Genomic DNA, 13,267 nt, shown 5'->3' with positions numbered 1-13,267 from the left:
CATCTTCTACCCAGCAGGAGATCCCACCAACTGCTGCCATCTGACTCCAACTCCACAACAACCGCTGATTAACACGAAGGCCGACACGTCCCCATTCTCCTGGGTCTTACTGCTGTTGTGGTCTGCACTCTACAGCCATTTACCTGTTTTTTCATCATTGTTACTCTTTCAATCACAGACTAACAAACTGATTCAGATCAGATGCTAGATGCTAAATAGTGAGAAAAGTAAAATAGTTAAAATGACTGTATGAACAAAACTCTTCAATAGCCAACATATAATTTGTGTTTTGCTGTTTTCTCCATTAATGTACATTTTGTTCACAATATCATCCACAATAACAGATTGCCAGAAATAATTTCTGAAGCAGCAGTTGGAGAATTTAGTTAGAAAAATCGTAATTCTTTTCTAATGAAGACGCTATCCTTGATCCCCATCATAGCAGACTCTCAAAGAGGCATGAATCACACCTCACCTGTTTTTTCTGCTCAAGTTTATGTGTTAGTTGAGCTGGTGTGGGTGTTAACAACAGTCAGCATTCAACATTCAAATACTGTCAAGGTTCTGTGACGCCTACCGACTGGGCACCGCTGAGGGGGAAAATGGAGCTGAGTGAATGGGAAAAGAGCCTCTGAAACATTTAAAAGTACATAATCTATATATGTCACACTTTCTTTCTCCCAAATTTGATGACCTTATGTGTCCTGACTGTCCTCCACATGTGCAAATAAAGCAATACAGTTTGGGGCTGAGGTGGCTCTCAGTTTCACCTTCTTTTGTTAATTTTTTAACAATCCTAACATACACTCACCGGCCACTTTATTAGGTTCACCTGTCCAACTGCTCCTTTAACGCAAATTACAAATCAGCCAATCACATGGAAGGAACTCAATGCATTTAGGCATGTAGACTTGGTCAAGACAATCTGCTACAGGTCAAACCGAGCATCAGAATGGGGATAAAAAAGGTAATTTAAGTGACTTTGAACGTGGCGTGGTTGTTGGTGCCAGAAGGCTGGTCTGAGTAGTTCAGAAACTGCTGATCTACTGGGATTTTCACGCACAACCATCTCTAGGGTTTACAGAGAATGGTCCAAAAAAGCGAAAATATCCAGTGAGCGGCAGTTCTGTGGGCGCAAATGCCTTGTATATGCCAGAGGTCAGAGGAGAATTGCCAGACTGGTTCGAGCTGATAGAAAGGCAACAGTAACTCAAATAACCACTCGTTACAACCGAGGTATGCAGAAGAGCATCTCTGAACGCACAACACGTCCAACTTTGAGGCGGATGGGCTACAGCAGCAGAAGATCACACCGGGGGCCACTCCTGTCAGCTAAGAACAGGAAACTGAGGCTACAATTCGCACAGGCTCACCAAAATTGGACAATAGAAGATTGGAAAAAGGTTGCCTGGTCTGATGAGTCTCGATTTCTGCTGCGACATTCGGATGGTAGGGTCAGAATTTGGTGTAAACAACATGAAAGCATGGATCCATCCTGTCTTGTATCAACCGTTCAGGCTGGTGGTTGTGGTGCAATGGTGTGGTGGATATTTTGTTGGCACACTTTGGGCCCCTTAGTACTAATTGAGCATCGTGTCAACGCCACAAATCCATGCCACGAAAGATTAAGGCAGTTCTGAAGGCAAAAGGGGGTCCAACCCGGTACTAGCAACGTGTACCTAATAAAGTGGCCGGTGAGTGTATATTCTACTCCGACAATGCTCATTGTAGTTACTGTTATTTCTAAGATTTGTAAGATTTCTCTAGAGAACAGGTCAGAGCCCTTTCATCCTCTTCTAAAGGCAGGCCAGACTACAGTGTCAAAGGTGCTGTGGTGCGCTCATGAGGTAATCCGTTTAGAGAATATTGACAGTGGCAATGCCTCTGAACACTTCTAACATTTATCTAGCTTTTTGAAGTATACGTGAATGTCTGGTGAAAAATAGTGTACACACAACAGTATTTTAAGCACGATCGCAGTTGTACTTCTCCAGTATCATGTAATAATCTGTTCACAAGCTAATTTGAATGCTTACTTACAGTGGCTCCCAGAGAAGCTTTCGAAATGTAGCCTCTCACTGCAGCCTTCACAGCACATCTGAGACAGGCTTCCATTCTGATTTAAGGTATACTGAAAAATAACCTCCACTTTGCCTCCAGAGCTGACATATTGCATATGCGGATGTGGGAGGAGCGGCAATTTATTTCTTCACAAGGGGTCACTTGTATTTTTAATAATTCATGGGGAATATGTTGAGCTGTCAGTCCCAGCGCTTTGATCAAAGGCTCGTCTATCTAGGGCTGAGGTATCAATTTCCCATGAAAGGAGCTGGACGTGAGCACACACCTGCTTTGAGACAGCCCGGGTGATCCTACAGCTGTCCAGAGGTGGTTCAGTACAGCCAAAACTGTAATAATAAAATAAAGATTATATATAGTTCTGAGGCTTGTACTAGAAAGCTTGATTAGAGGGTTAGTAAGGTAACTTTGGGCTTCACCCCGGTTCAGTGGTACTACAAATCTGGATCACTTTCTATGGGAGCAGATCTCTATGGTAACATGCCCTGACCTCTTGACCTGCTCCAGACCAGATTAAGTTGCCATAAAAGATAAGAAGATGACACTTTGACCAATTAGAGAGTAGAATACAACTGAACGAACCAGCAGGACAGCAGGAGAGCGCGAGCAGCAGAGAAGCGAGGAAATACACAAGCAACAGCACGTATACTTCTATATCGATTCACATAGATATATACATTTTACTTATTTTAATTATTTATTTCGAGCAAGTTAATACATACAAATAAGAGAGTAAGTATACATGTCACCAAAACAAAACAAAAATGGCATATTCAAGAATTTGGTTTCTTATTCAAATTCCCCAACTATGGACATGACTCACATCATTATTATAAGTAACAGTTACTGTAGAATCAGAATCAGAATCAGAATCAGAAAGGGGTTTATTGCCATTTGTCGATGAACAAACATTCACAAACATAGGAACTTGTCCTGGTGGTTCGGTGCAATACAAACAACAAACATTGAACACTTTATGCAGAGACGGCATGATATGTACACTCTAAATAAAATATAAAATATAAAGTTGAGTAGTGCAATAGAAGTGAACAGTGCAATGAGTACAAGGTGCTTAGGCAGTGTTCATGAGTCCCACGGCAGGGGGAAAGAAACTGTTCTTATGACGGGAGGTGCTGGTCCGGATGGACCGTAGCCTCCTGCCTGAGGGGAGTGGCCTCCTGCCTGAGGGGAGTGGCCTCCTGCCTGAGGGGAGTGGCTCGAATAGTCCGTGTCCAGGGTGAGAAGGGTCGGCTGTGATCCGGCCTGCACGTCCCAGAGCCCTAGAAACGTGCAGGTCCTGCAGAGATGGAAGTCACCTTCTCAGCAGAGCACACAAAACCCTGTAGTCTCTGTTTGTCCCTGGCTGTGGCTCCAGCGTACCACACGTGATGGAGGAGGTGAGGATGGCCGTGTAGAACTGCACCATCATCTCTGCTGTCCTATTGGCTTTCCTCAGCTGCCACAGGAAGTACATCCTCTGCTGGGCCTTCTTGATGAGGGAACTGATGGTGAGCTCCCACTTGTGGTCCCGGGTGATGGTGGTGCAGAGGAAGCAGTAGGAGTGCACGGTGGTGATGGGGGAGTCTTAGATAGTGAGGGGGGGCTGGGAGGCTGTGACTTTCCTGAAGTCCACGATCATCTCCACCATCTTCTGGGCGTTGAACTCCAGGTTGTTGCCGCTGTACCAGGACACCAGCCGGTCCACCTCCCTCCTGTAGACCGACTCATCTCTGTACAAGATGAGCCCGATGAGGGTGGTGTCGTCCGCAAACTTGATTAGTTTAACGGAGTCGTGGCTGGAGTTTCAGTAGTTTGTGTACAGGGAGAAGAGCAGGGGAGAAAGTACACAGCCCTGTGGAGCTCCTGTGCTGGTAGTCCGTGTGTATGAGACATTCTTCCCTAGCCGCACGCACTGCCTCCGATCTGTCCGGTGATCCACCTGCAGGCGGAGTCGGGTACGTTGAGCTGGGAGAGCTTGTCCTGGAGCAGAGCAGGAAGGATGGTGTTGAATACCGAGCTGAAGTCCACAAACAGGATCCTGGCATCGGTTCCCGGGAGTCCAGATGTTGCAAGATGAAGTGGAGAGCCAAGATGATGGGTCGTAGACAATATTTGGTTGCAACCGAAAAGACATACCAGCAATGATAAGGTCAAAATGACCAACAATGGTAAAACACGGCACATACTAACAATGGTAACAATAGGGTACAAAAAGCACAAACCAACAGTGCAATATGGCAATACATTTAAACCTGTTTCTCTCTGTATTCTGACCAGACCATGTATTCATATAAAAATGAGTGGATATTACGAGTGGTTCGAAAAGTGGGTAGTGGAAAGTTTCTGAAACCTCTCAAATGATAAATTTGCTTTTTGAGTGCAAATAACTTTTGCACATTACTTGGTTATAACCTGCTGAAGGGTTTGAATAATAACATTACTGTATATTATTTTATAAGGTGTGGGGTTTGTGAATAATCTGGACAACTCGTTTTTGCATACGAATAATTGGTTAGTTAAGCTTAAATAATTGTTTCCCTATACTTCAACACAATACCTGAAGTAAGGGAGAAGTAATGAGCAATAAAATATACAAGTCCTTTGAGTCTATTTTGGTCTAGGTGTTGTTTTGTTTTATTTATGATTGAAAGGCTCTTGGATATTTTTCATTTTTGCATGAGTGATGTGGGCTTTCCCATAATTTGTTGTCCATGAATACTCCAAGGAATTTATTCTCGACAATATTGTCTATTTGTACACCTTCAATAGTTATTTGTGATTCTGGAGATGATAAAGACGAGGAACGATATCTAAATAGGCCTCACTCATATTATGGCATGGCCCAGCTCTCAGGCCCTGACAATACCTGGATAACCAAACCAAGGGACGGTGCACAAGTGGATGGCAAGTGGCCAGCTGAGAGGGTGGCAATTACAACAAATACAAGCTTTAATGGTGCCCAGCATCAAAACACCTCCCGCCGCAGAATGGTCAAAAAGAGCATGAAACCGCCTGGGTCGCAACTGGGATTCCTCACCGGAAACAAGATCCTATTATACCCACAGAGGACCACATAGCTGACTATCATCGAGTTCTGATATGCTGCCATCCCGGAATCAACAGCAAGTGCCAGATGCATCAAACCCTGGTTAGGAATACTCTGATGCGATTTCAATAATAGAACATGGTAAAGTTACTTAGACTTTCTATCTCATCAAATAATTCAAATTAGACATTTCCCCCACAACAGTAGAAGGACCGTTACATTTAGCCTGAAAGGGGGACCTCAGGTGTTATGGCCTTTTCCTGAGACTGGCACATTTTTTCTTCAGTCAGGCATCCAGCCATGAACAAGCAGATCCCTTCCAGAACTTTACTTTTCAGGGCAGCCAAGGGACCATGACACAGAGTGACTAACTTGTTTGGGCTGAACCCCGTACTCTCCCTGTCTGCCCATTGCGCAGCCAAAAGAAGTCATAGGAGCTTCTTCCCAATCCCTATCCAACTCTGTGCAGTACACGTGTAAGGGATCATCTCAAAATGGGTTGAAGCTGAAAAGACGTAATTTTTTTCGTCTCTCTCTGGACCCCCTCCCCCCCTCAAAAGACGAAAGACTGGCTTCACATAAAATGTTAACGCGTTGATTAAACGATAGTCGCTTGATAGACCCTGCTCACCTCTAGTGAACATTCTGAACATCCTTTGGTATGTTTATCAGTAGAAGTTATGAACTCTCCAAATAATGTCACCTGTTGCGCATGTAACAGGTCCCCAAGACGAAAAATATTACGTCTTTTCAGCTTCAACCCATTTTGAGATGATCCCTAACCAGTCCATATATTATAATTACACAAAACCATTATTATTTTTGTTTAATATTGTTTTACTGTGTTGTCTTGGTCCTCCAGTCCTTACTTCTTCGTTGTGTGTTCCCCTTAGCGCACTGGTATAAATTTGAGGGTCGTGACTTCCTCTTCCCTTTTGATAACTCCGTGCGGGGAAGAGGTCAGTCATCCCTCGTGTCATCTCTCGTGTTTTATGTGTTATATATTGATTGATTGTTGTTATCTCCGTTGTAGTTTGGGCTGGATCTGCGTAGTGGCACATGTTCACTTTTGCTGTGTTTCGTGTTAACCAGAATAAACGGAAAGAGCCTCCAAAAGATGAACTGTGTCCCGTGGCTACTCCACGCACCACAACCATAAATATCACACAACACAGGAACACACCGGTCACACACGCACCAGAGAGATTTCAAAGTCTGGTAAAAACACTCTGGGCGTGATAGGCTGACCACAAGCGTTTTTAGAACTTCTACAAACATGTGAGAGGAGAGGTTGGCGCTGGCTTTATCGTCTGGTATGGTTTCGGGTAATGACAAGTTTATTGGCAAAGTAGAGAAAAGGAGAACAACATCCAACATCAATTTTCCAAGGGCATCTTAAGAAAGGTGAAGGCTAAGCATGAAATATGCCAAACTTTTAAGGTATGTAACCTAATTAATGCAAGCACATCAGCTACAGCTCACTGCTCTTTAAAAAGCAAAAGCAGAGGGTTTCTTCCATATGTCTTTAGTTGAAAATGGCATCTACTAAATGTAACACCAACTGGGCCTCTATCCTATACTGGTTGATAGACTAACCCTACTCCAGACAGCTTTAGTGGTTTGTACTGCTTTTTGTTGAAAGCAGAGGAGCGCTGAGAGGCCTTGGAGAACATGAGAGCAGAAGTTGGATTTTTAGAAGCACTGCCCGGTGCTGGCCTCCTGGGATGTACACAGCTCCTGCTTTTCTTTCTTGGTTCTTGGGCCTGTTTCATCTCACTGCCTGCCAATGAGCCATGATAGCACAACTTTTTTCACAGTTCAGGTCAGTAGCGATAACACACTCTCCTTTGTGTTCTCAGGGCTGCAGCTGTGCATTTCTGTTTCCCAGTTTGACAAAGTTTCAGGCGAGAACACAAACCACTTTTCTCGAAATACAGTAAGACGCCTTCGCCTTTCCTAAACAATTTGCAGATGTGAATTGATTTATAAGGTTACAAAATGAATGGGGGTCTCTGAGGATTCTTCAAGTCCATCATGTTCCTGTTCACAAAGCTTGTCAAATTGATTTTTATGTGAGTAATATAAGAGTTCCTAATAGGGAACCCTGTATCCTTACAAAAACAATATGATTCAAAAGGACATAATAGGACAGTAACGTGATAAAATATGTTTGTTTCTATAGCAACTGCAACTAAGAGAGATATTTACATCAATCAGTTAACTGAAATATTGGTATTGCAAATTCTGTTCTTGGAATTTCCTGTGCACAATTTGAGATGAATAACAACATATGCACTTAAGGTTGAGCCAGATCAAAGAGAAAAAGCCTCTTAGTTCAAAGATGTTTGGTAATGTAAGCACTTCTCTTTGGTCTCTATGTTAGAAGGGTAATTGGGAGAAAACACACACACTCAGGGAATCATGGATAAAATACTGCAGTGTACACAGACATGAGTAAGGTCAGCTTCAGCTAGAAAGGTTTGATATTTGCTAGAAAGATACAATTTAATTTCTAGAGCAATGATATATTGTGTTGCATCCTAGCTTGTAGGTTAAAAATCCTTTACCAGTATTTTTGCAAATTTTACTTGGACATTTTAAGTAAAACCTTTAATAAAATTGCAAGGCAATTGGAGATATTGACGAAATCCAGACAATGTTTTATCACTGCACCAAGAATTTAACAAAACGTGAATAGACCATAAAATTAACAACAAAAGAGCACAAATATCGCTTGTTTGAGAGATCGCGCTAAATATTTCTTTCTCTTTCTCAGGTCATGTTTTATTGTTTTAATTATAGACAAAATTCGCAATATTATAATTTTGCATATCCATGCAGTACCATGGAAGCAATTTTAACCAATACTCAAAAGTACATCTTATACCTTGAAATCAATTCTCTTGAAGAAAAGACATTGTATTTTAGTGGGTGCTTTATTTTTCCTGAAATTCTTGCACTTATTTTTGTCCAATTTTGATCAACAGTCTTGGCGTTAGGGGGAAAAAAGGTGCTGGAAAAGCTGTGTGTGATTGTGACAAAAGCAAGTTCATTTAACAAGAGAGAAGACAAATCCAGTGAGTGCCTGAATCACACTTGTACAGTAGAAGCGGCAGAACAGAGGCGGCTGGAGCAGCAATCAAAAAAATAAATATTAAAAAAATCCCTGGAGAATTACTGCGTCTACTTAAAAAACAAACGTCCTCAGCTCGAGTGAGAGGCTGCAGAGTTTGATTGCTTGGAACCAATTTTCCAGTTTTTGTTCAATTCAGTTTTCATGTCTTAGTTTTGTTTGGAGCAACTTCTCATTTATTTTGTTGTGCAAATCTTGTTAAGCGCTTATAGTGTTATTTTAGACATGGACTACATGATTTGAGAATAATTTATCAAATGATATTGTTAAAAGTACAAGCTTTAAAGAAACTATACCTGATTTCTTTGTTCTTGTGATAAAGTAAATCACACAGTACAGTATGTGGCGATGTGTCAGGCAGTAAGAGCTGCGATTTTCCTTTCTCTGCATAAAAACAATTAAAAAGTAGTACATTTTGATGACATTTAGTAGTGATGGGAAGATTTTTGTCTCGGTTAATCAAGATTCATCCAAAGCTGATGGTGCTAATGCTATGAGCAGTTGAAACAAGGACTTCAAGGACCACAGAGGAGGCTCTACGCAGCTAGAAACATTATTATTGCACATTAAGTTGCCATGCGCTCTCGGCTTGTCTCTTTTTACAGGCCTCAAACATAGATAATATGAGGGAAAACATTGCCTTTATAAACAGAGGGCTAAAACATTACGTGATGTCGCCGTTACTGAGACTGATGCTCTGTAATGTGGAGGAGTAAGATTGTACAAACAATAAATAATTGGACTATTTTAAGTTGGCCTATTTCATACAGGAAACAATAATTAACTCCAAATAGAGACAAATTCAACATTGCCCAACTATGTTTACGAAAGCACAGCGTCAGATTGTGTTAATAAAAAGACATACAAAACAAAATGATTCCTGTCGGATTAAGATAAGGTATCGGATCGGCATCGGAGATCACAAACCATAAAAGAGTTGGATCAAATCGAATTATTTGTCTTTAAGAAATGCATCTTAAATTAATCAGATCACAGCAAGTGTATTAAGGTGCAAATCGATCTGAGATTCACTTACATTTAGGCATTAGAGACATTCTTTCTTTCATGCATTTTAATATGCTTAAGAAATAAGAACTAATAAGTCAAATTAGCACCTTGCATAAAGAGCTATTGGTGTAAATCGTTTAGCAAATCATTTTCATATGAATATATATTTAAAAATAATGAACAATCTACTATGTCCCTATCACTGTCTTATAATCAGCGTGCAGCACTTACAGAACATTTTTCAGGTAAACCTAATTGCTAATATGTATCGAACATAATAGTAGATTAAGAATTCAGCGATACATATCAAGTGATAATTTTTATGGGCTGTGCATGAAGCCACTGTCACTTTTGATTAATTAGCAGGTTGTCTCACTTGTCAGAAGTGCCAGAACCAGAACTTTAATTAACATATACATTTGCATTAGTGCAAAGGTGGCCTTTGATTAATATAAGTTTAGTGGATAATTGAAGTGATATGTTGCAGGAATATCATAATGCAACCAAACACAAGTCTAACATGCACGGCATGTTTTCAGCTGGCTCTGCAAGTGAATTCTAGTCAAATGTAGAAGAATTCGGGATGGGAATCCTGCCAATAGGGGATGCAATGCTCATAATACTGAGATGTGACATATCAGGGCATGAGGATACTGTAATTATGGTATGCCATGATTGACACTAAACAGATCTACATCATCCTGAGAAACACTTTTGCAGTTAAAAATGATTTTCCATCATAAACTTGATTACGGCCATTTTGGTGCGAGAGCGACCCGAGATAAAGGTTCCAAGGCTGAATAATGGTGTGATAAACTTTTGATCACCAGGCCATGGCCTTCAATTGGCCTTGCACAACCCACGATGAAAACAGTATGGACAAACTTTCCAGGCCGGGAAAATTACCTCCAAAATAACAAATAATAATGAAACAAACACAGCAGAATTAAATAGATTTCTGTAATCAGTTTAAAACCATTTAAAATTTGGCTTAATTGTATTTATTTCTGTAGTTTATTGTGTTATCTAATCCAATTTCACGAAAGTTGATTGTTTTTAATCAAAAAGAAATTAAATACAGTGTCATAATTTGAATAGCATATCTTGAAGTCATCTATATCAACTATATTAATGTTAATATGACAATGAACTTGCATATCTCCATGGAGACAAGCAGTTGATGGCACCATTGGATTAAGTTACAGGTCAGGTTTTCAGGTTTCAAGGTATTTTTGAGCAATAATAACATCAGTAACAGAATAAATGTCAGATCCGTTTCATGCCACACTGTGGAACATTTAAAGCAAAGCAACCCCTGGACCCCCCCAGAAAAGTGACATCATGCATCTTTAAATAGCTGTTAGAATTCATATGTACCAATTCAGATATAGATAACATGTCACCAAATAAAAAATCACAATGAATAACAATAACCATACATCGTCACGCATTTAATTTAGAGACATCATGAGCTTGGTGGGAATCACTGGTGCGAATGACAGAAACGTCCCAAAGCAATCGAGTTGGGAGTTAATAAAACATGAACTTGCTCCAAACATTGACACATTAATGTTCTCCAACAGTGACGCCTGACGCTGGATACGCGCTGCTAAATTACCTGCCAAACAAGCCGGCTGCTTTCCTCTGTACACGCGATGTGGTTTACCTTTAGAGAGATGACTTATCTTCTGTGTCTCTGTGAGTTTGAGAACGAAAACAATGTCACAACAAGAAAGCGATGACAGGTCATTTTTGCCAATTCTGATTGTTTTCTAAGATGCCATAAAGGTTTGCTTACCCTTAGTCTCAGGATGCGAAGAGGGAAATAACTCTAAGTAAAGGATGTAAAAATCAAATCATGGCCATGTTTTCCTTTCATTTTCATTCAAACAATGGCACAGGTAGAAAGAAAGTCAGTGTGAAAGGATTAAACTGGAGTCGCTTACTTTATATTACTACACATCAGACACCCACAGCACAACAGAGGCTATAGATCTATAAAGTATGTCTGATTTCATAATTATCCAAATGATGCCATCTATAGAACCCAGACCCTGTCATTCACTCTGCTTCTGAATCCCTGTGTGGAAATGAGACGTGTGTGAACAATCAAACACTTCAGAGCTTTGAGCTAAATCTTTAACACGACCCATTAATGCAACCAATAAATATGCCCATCTCTTAAAGGTTACTCAATTATCTCTAATTACTGACTGGACAGGAAATAATTAGCCCCGGTAATGATGCTTGAGCTTAAAAATAATGTAATAAGAAATCTCCCATGAGCCCACGTGCTATACCACATGGTTTGTGCCCACAATTAAAGTCATGCATTTTAGATAAATAGGTTAACTGTTTTCACTTGCACCCAACTCAAAGCAATGAGCTGTGGGTCCAGGGAGAGGACTCCAGGTGGTAAAGGGGTGACAAACACATTTTCAGCACAGAACTAGCAGTAGAGGTAGTCATACATAATTGTGAATAGTAGTAGTTGTAGAAATTGTATATGTAGTGTAGTGTGGAGCAATCTGCAGTATGTGAAAATGAAAGACTATAACATGTATAGCAAGAATATAGCAACAATGTTTTAATTCAATTCCATTTATTTTTGTGATGCCCAAAATCACAACAGCAGTTGCCTCGGAGGGCGACAGTGGAAAAACAGATTACACAATGTTCATAGGGACTTGGCAATGTCCCAAGCTCCACCTGTCCTTAGACAAATGTCCCAAGCTCCCCCTGTCCTTAGACCCGCTTTCTCGGGCAGGAAAAACTACAAAATCTCCTTGGGAAAATGTAGAAACCTGGTGGAGAGATCCGACTCCCTCAGACAGACAGGCGGAACGGACAATGTTAACAATCCTATTCTGTTCCCTAGTGGTTTCTTGTCCAAACAAACTATGTCTTTTGAGGACTTGCAGTTGCCACCCATACAATTTATATTCTGTACGATTAGGACATTGTAAGGCTTTGTGGCAAGGAAAAGGAACTTACTCTGACGATTTAAAGATGACAAAGTGCTTTGCCACCCCTGATATCTAGTGATAATCCATCAGACACATACAGTAGATCATTATTGTACATTGTGTTAATTGTAAACAGCAATATTGATCTAAAATTATATCTAAGAAAAACGGGTCCATTGACTTTTGGTTCAAACCCGCGGCACAGATTCTCAGCCTCACTTCACCATATCGGCCATTCACTGGATTTTGACTCACATGGAAGCTCGTCAAAACAGTTAACAACAGGTACATTTTTGGAGGGGGAAGCAATATACCCCCTGTAAATGTATTAGGGGATTTGGATTTCTAATGACACCTGCTCCCTGCCGCTGGGTTAATGTAATAATACCATCATGAGGAGGCTAGTCTTCAACGTCAGGCTAATCCCTAGTTTAAGGCAGTTACAACAGCCCCACCAATGATACTAGCTTTGCACAGATGCAGCTTAGCATACATTATAGAGCTCTTATGTTCAACAACTCCCCGTCGCCGCAGCAGGAACAACTTGTCACCTTGATTGGATTCATAAAGGCCTGCGCCACCCTGCATCACAGCGCAACCCAGCCAAATAAGGCAGAATTATAAACCACTCGCCTATGTGACATGCTGGGACAGAGTTGGAGTAGCAATAAATTAGAGCAAAGCCAAAAGGAATTAGCTCTCGGAGGGAAATGTCAAGAGTGCATGGACTTAAAGCAGAAAAAAATAAGATCATGTGACAACCCTTCTCCCCCAAAAAGTAAGAGCAGAGTTTGCTTCTGCAACATCATGCTAGAAGTCTAAGTTAAGCTCCAGAAAAAAAGCATATCCAATTTACTAAAATTAACTACATTTTGAGCACAGTAATGATATTTGTTTAGCTGCATTCAATAGTCAATAGTGGAAATGTCTCTAATTAAAGGTAATTATTACTATTATTTATAGCGCTCTCACCTCACAGCAATAATGCCCTGTGTTGGTCGACCAAGCCTTGTGAAGCCTTTCTGTGCAGAGCAT

The 13,267-nt window shown here is 40.8% G+C and overlaps 1 protein-coding gene across 4 annotated transcripts in view; it reads left to right on the top strand.

The window, feature by feature from the left end:
- The first annotated feature begins 214 nt into the window (after positions 1 to 214).
- Positions 215 to 13,267, top strand: part of pcdh19 (protocadherin 19) — a 250,364-nt gene continuing 237,311 nt past the window's right edge. For all 4 annotated transcript variants that reach the window (XM_072436101.1, XM_072436099.1, XM_072436100.1 and 1 more), the window contains exon 1: positions 215 to 227. The gene's annotated coding sequence lies outside the window, so the exon portion shown is untranslated. The remainder of the gene's footprint in view (positions 228 to 13,267) is intronic.

Source organism: Eucyclogobius newberryi, unplaced genomic scaffold (assembly GCF_026437365.1).
Source record: "Eucyclogobius newberryi isolate DKJ021-1_F unplaced genomic scaffold, fEucNew1.0.hap1 SCAF_11, whole genome shotgun sequence".
Lineage (NCBI taxonomy): Eukaryota > Metazoa > Chordata > Actinopteri > Gobiiformes > Gobiidae > Eucyclogobius > Eucyclogobius newberryi.
The sequence above is the reverse complement of the archived record's forward strand: the minus strand, read 5'-3'. Positions and strand labels throughout refer to the sequence as shown.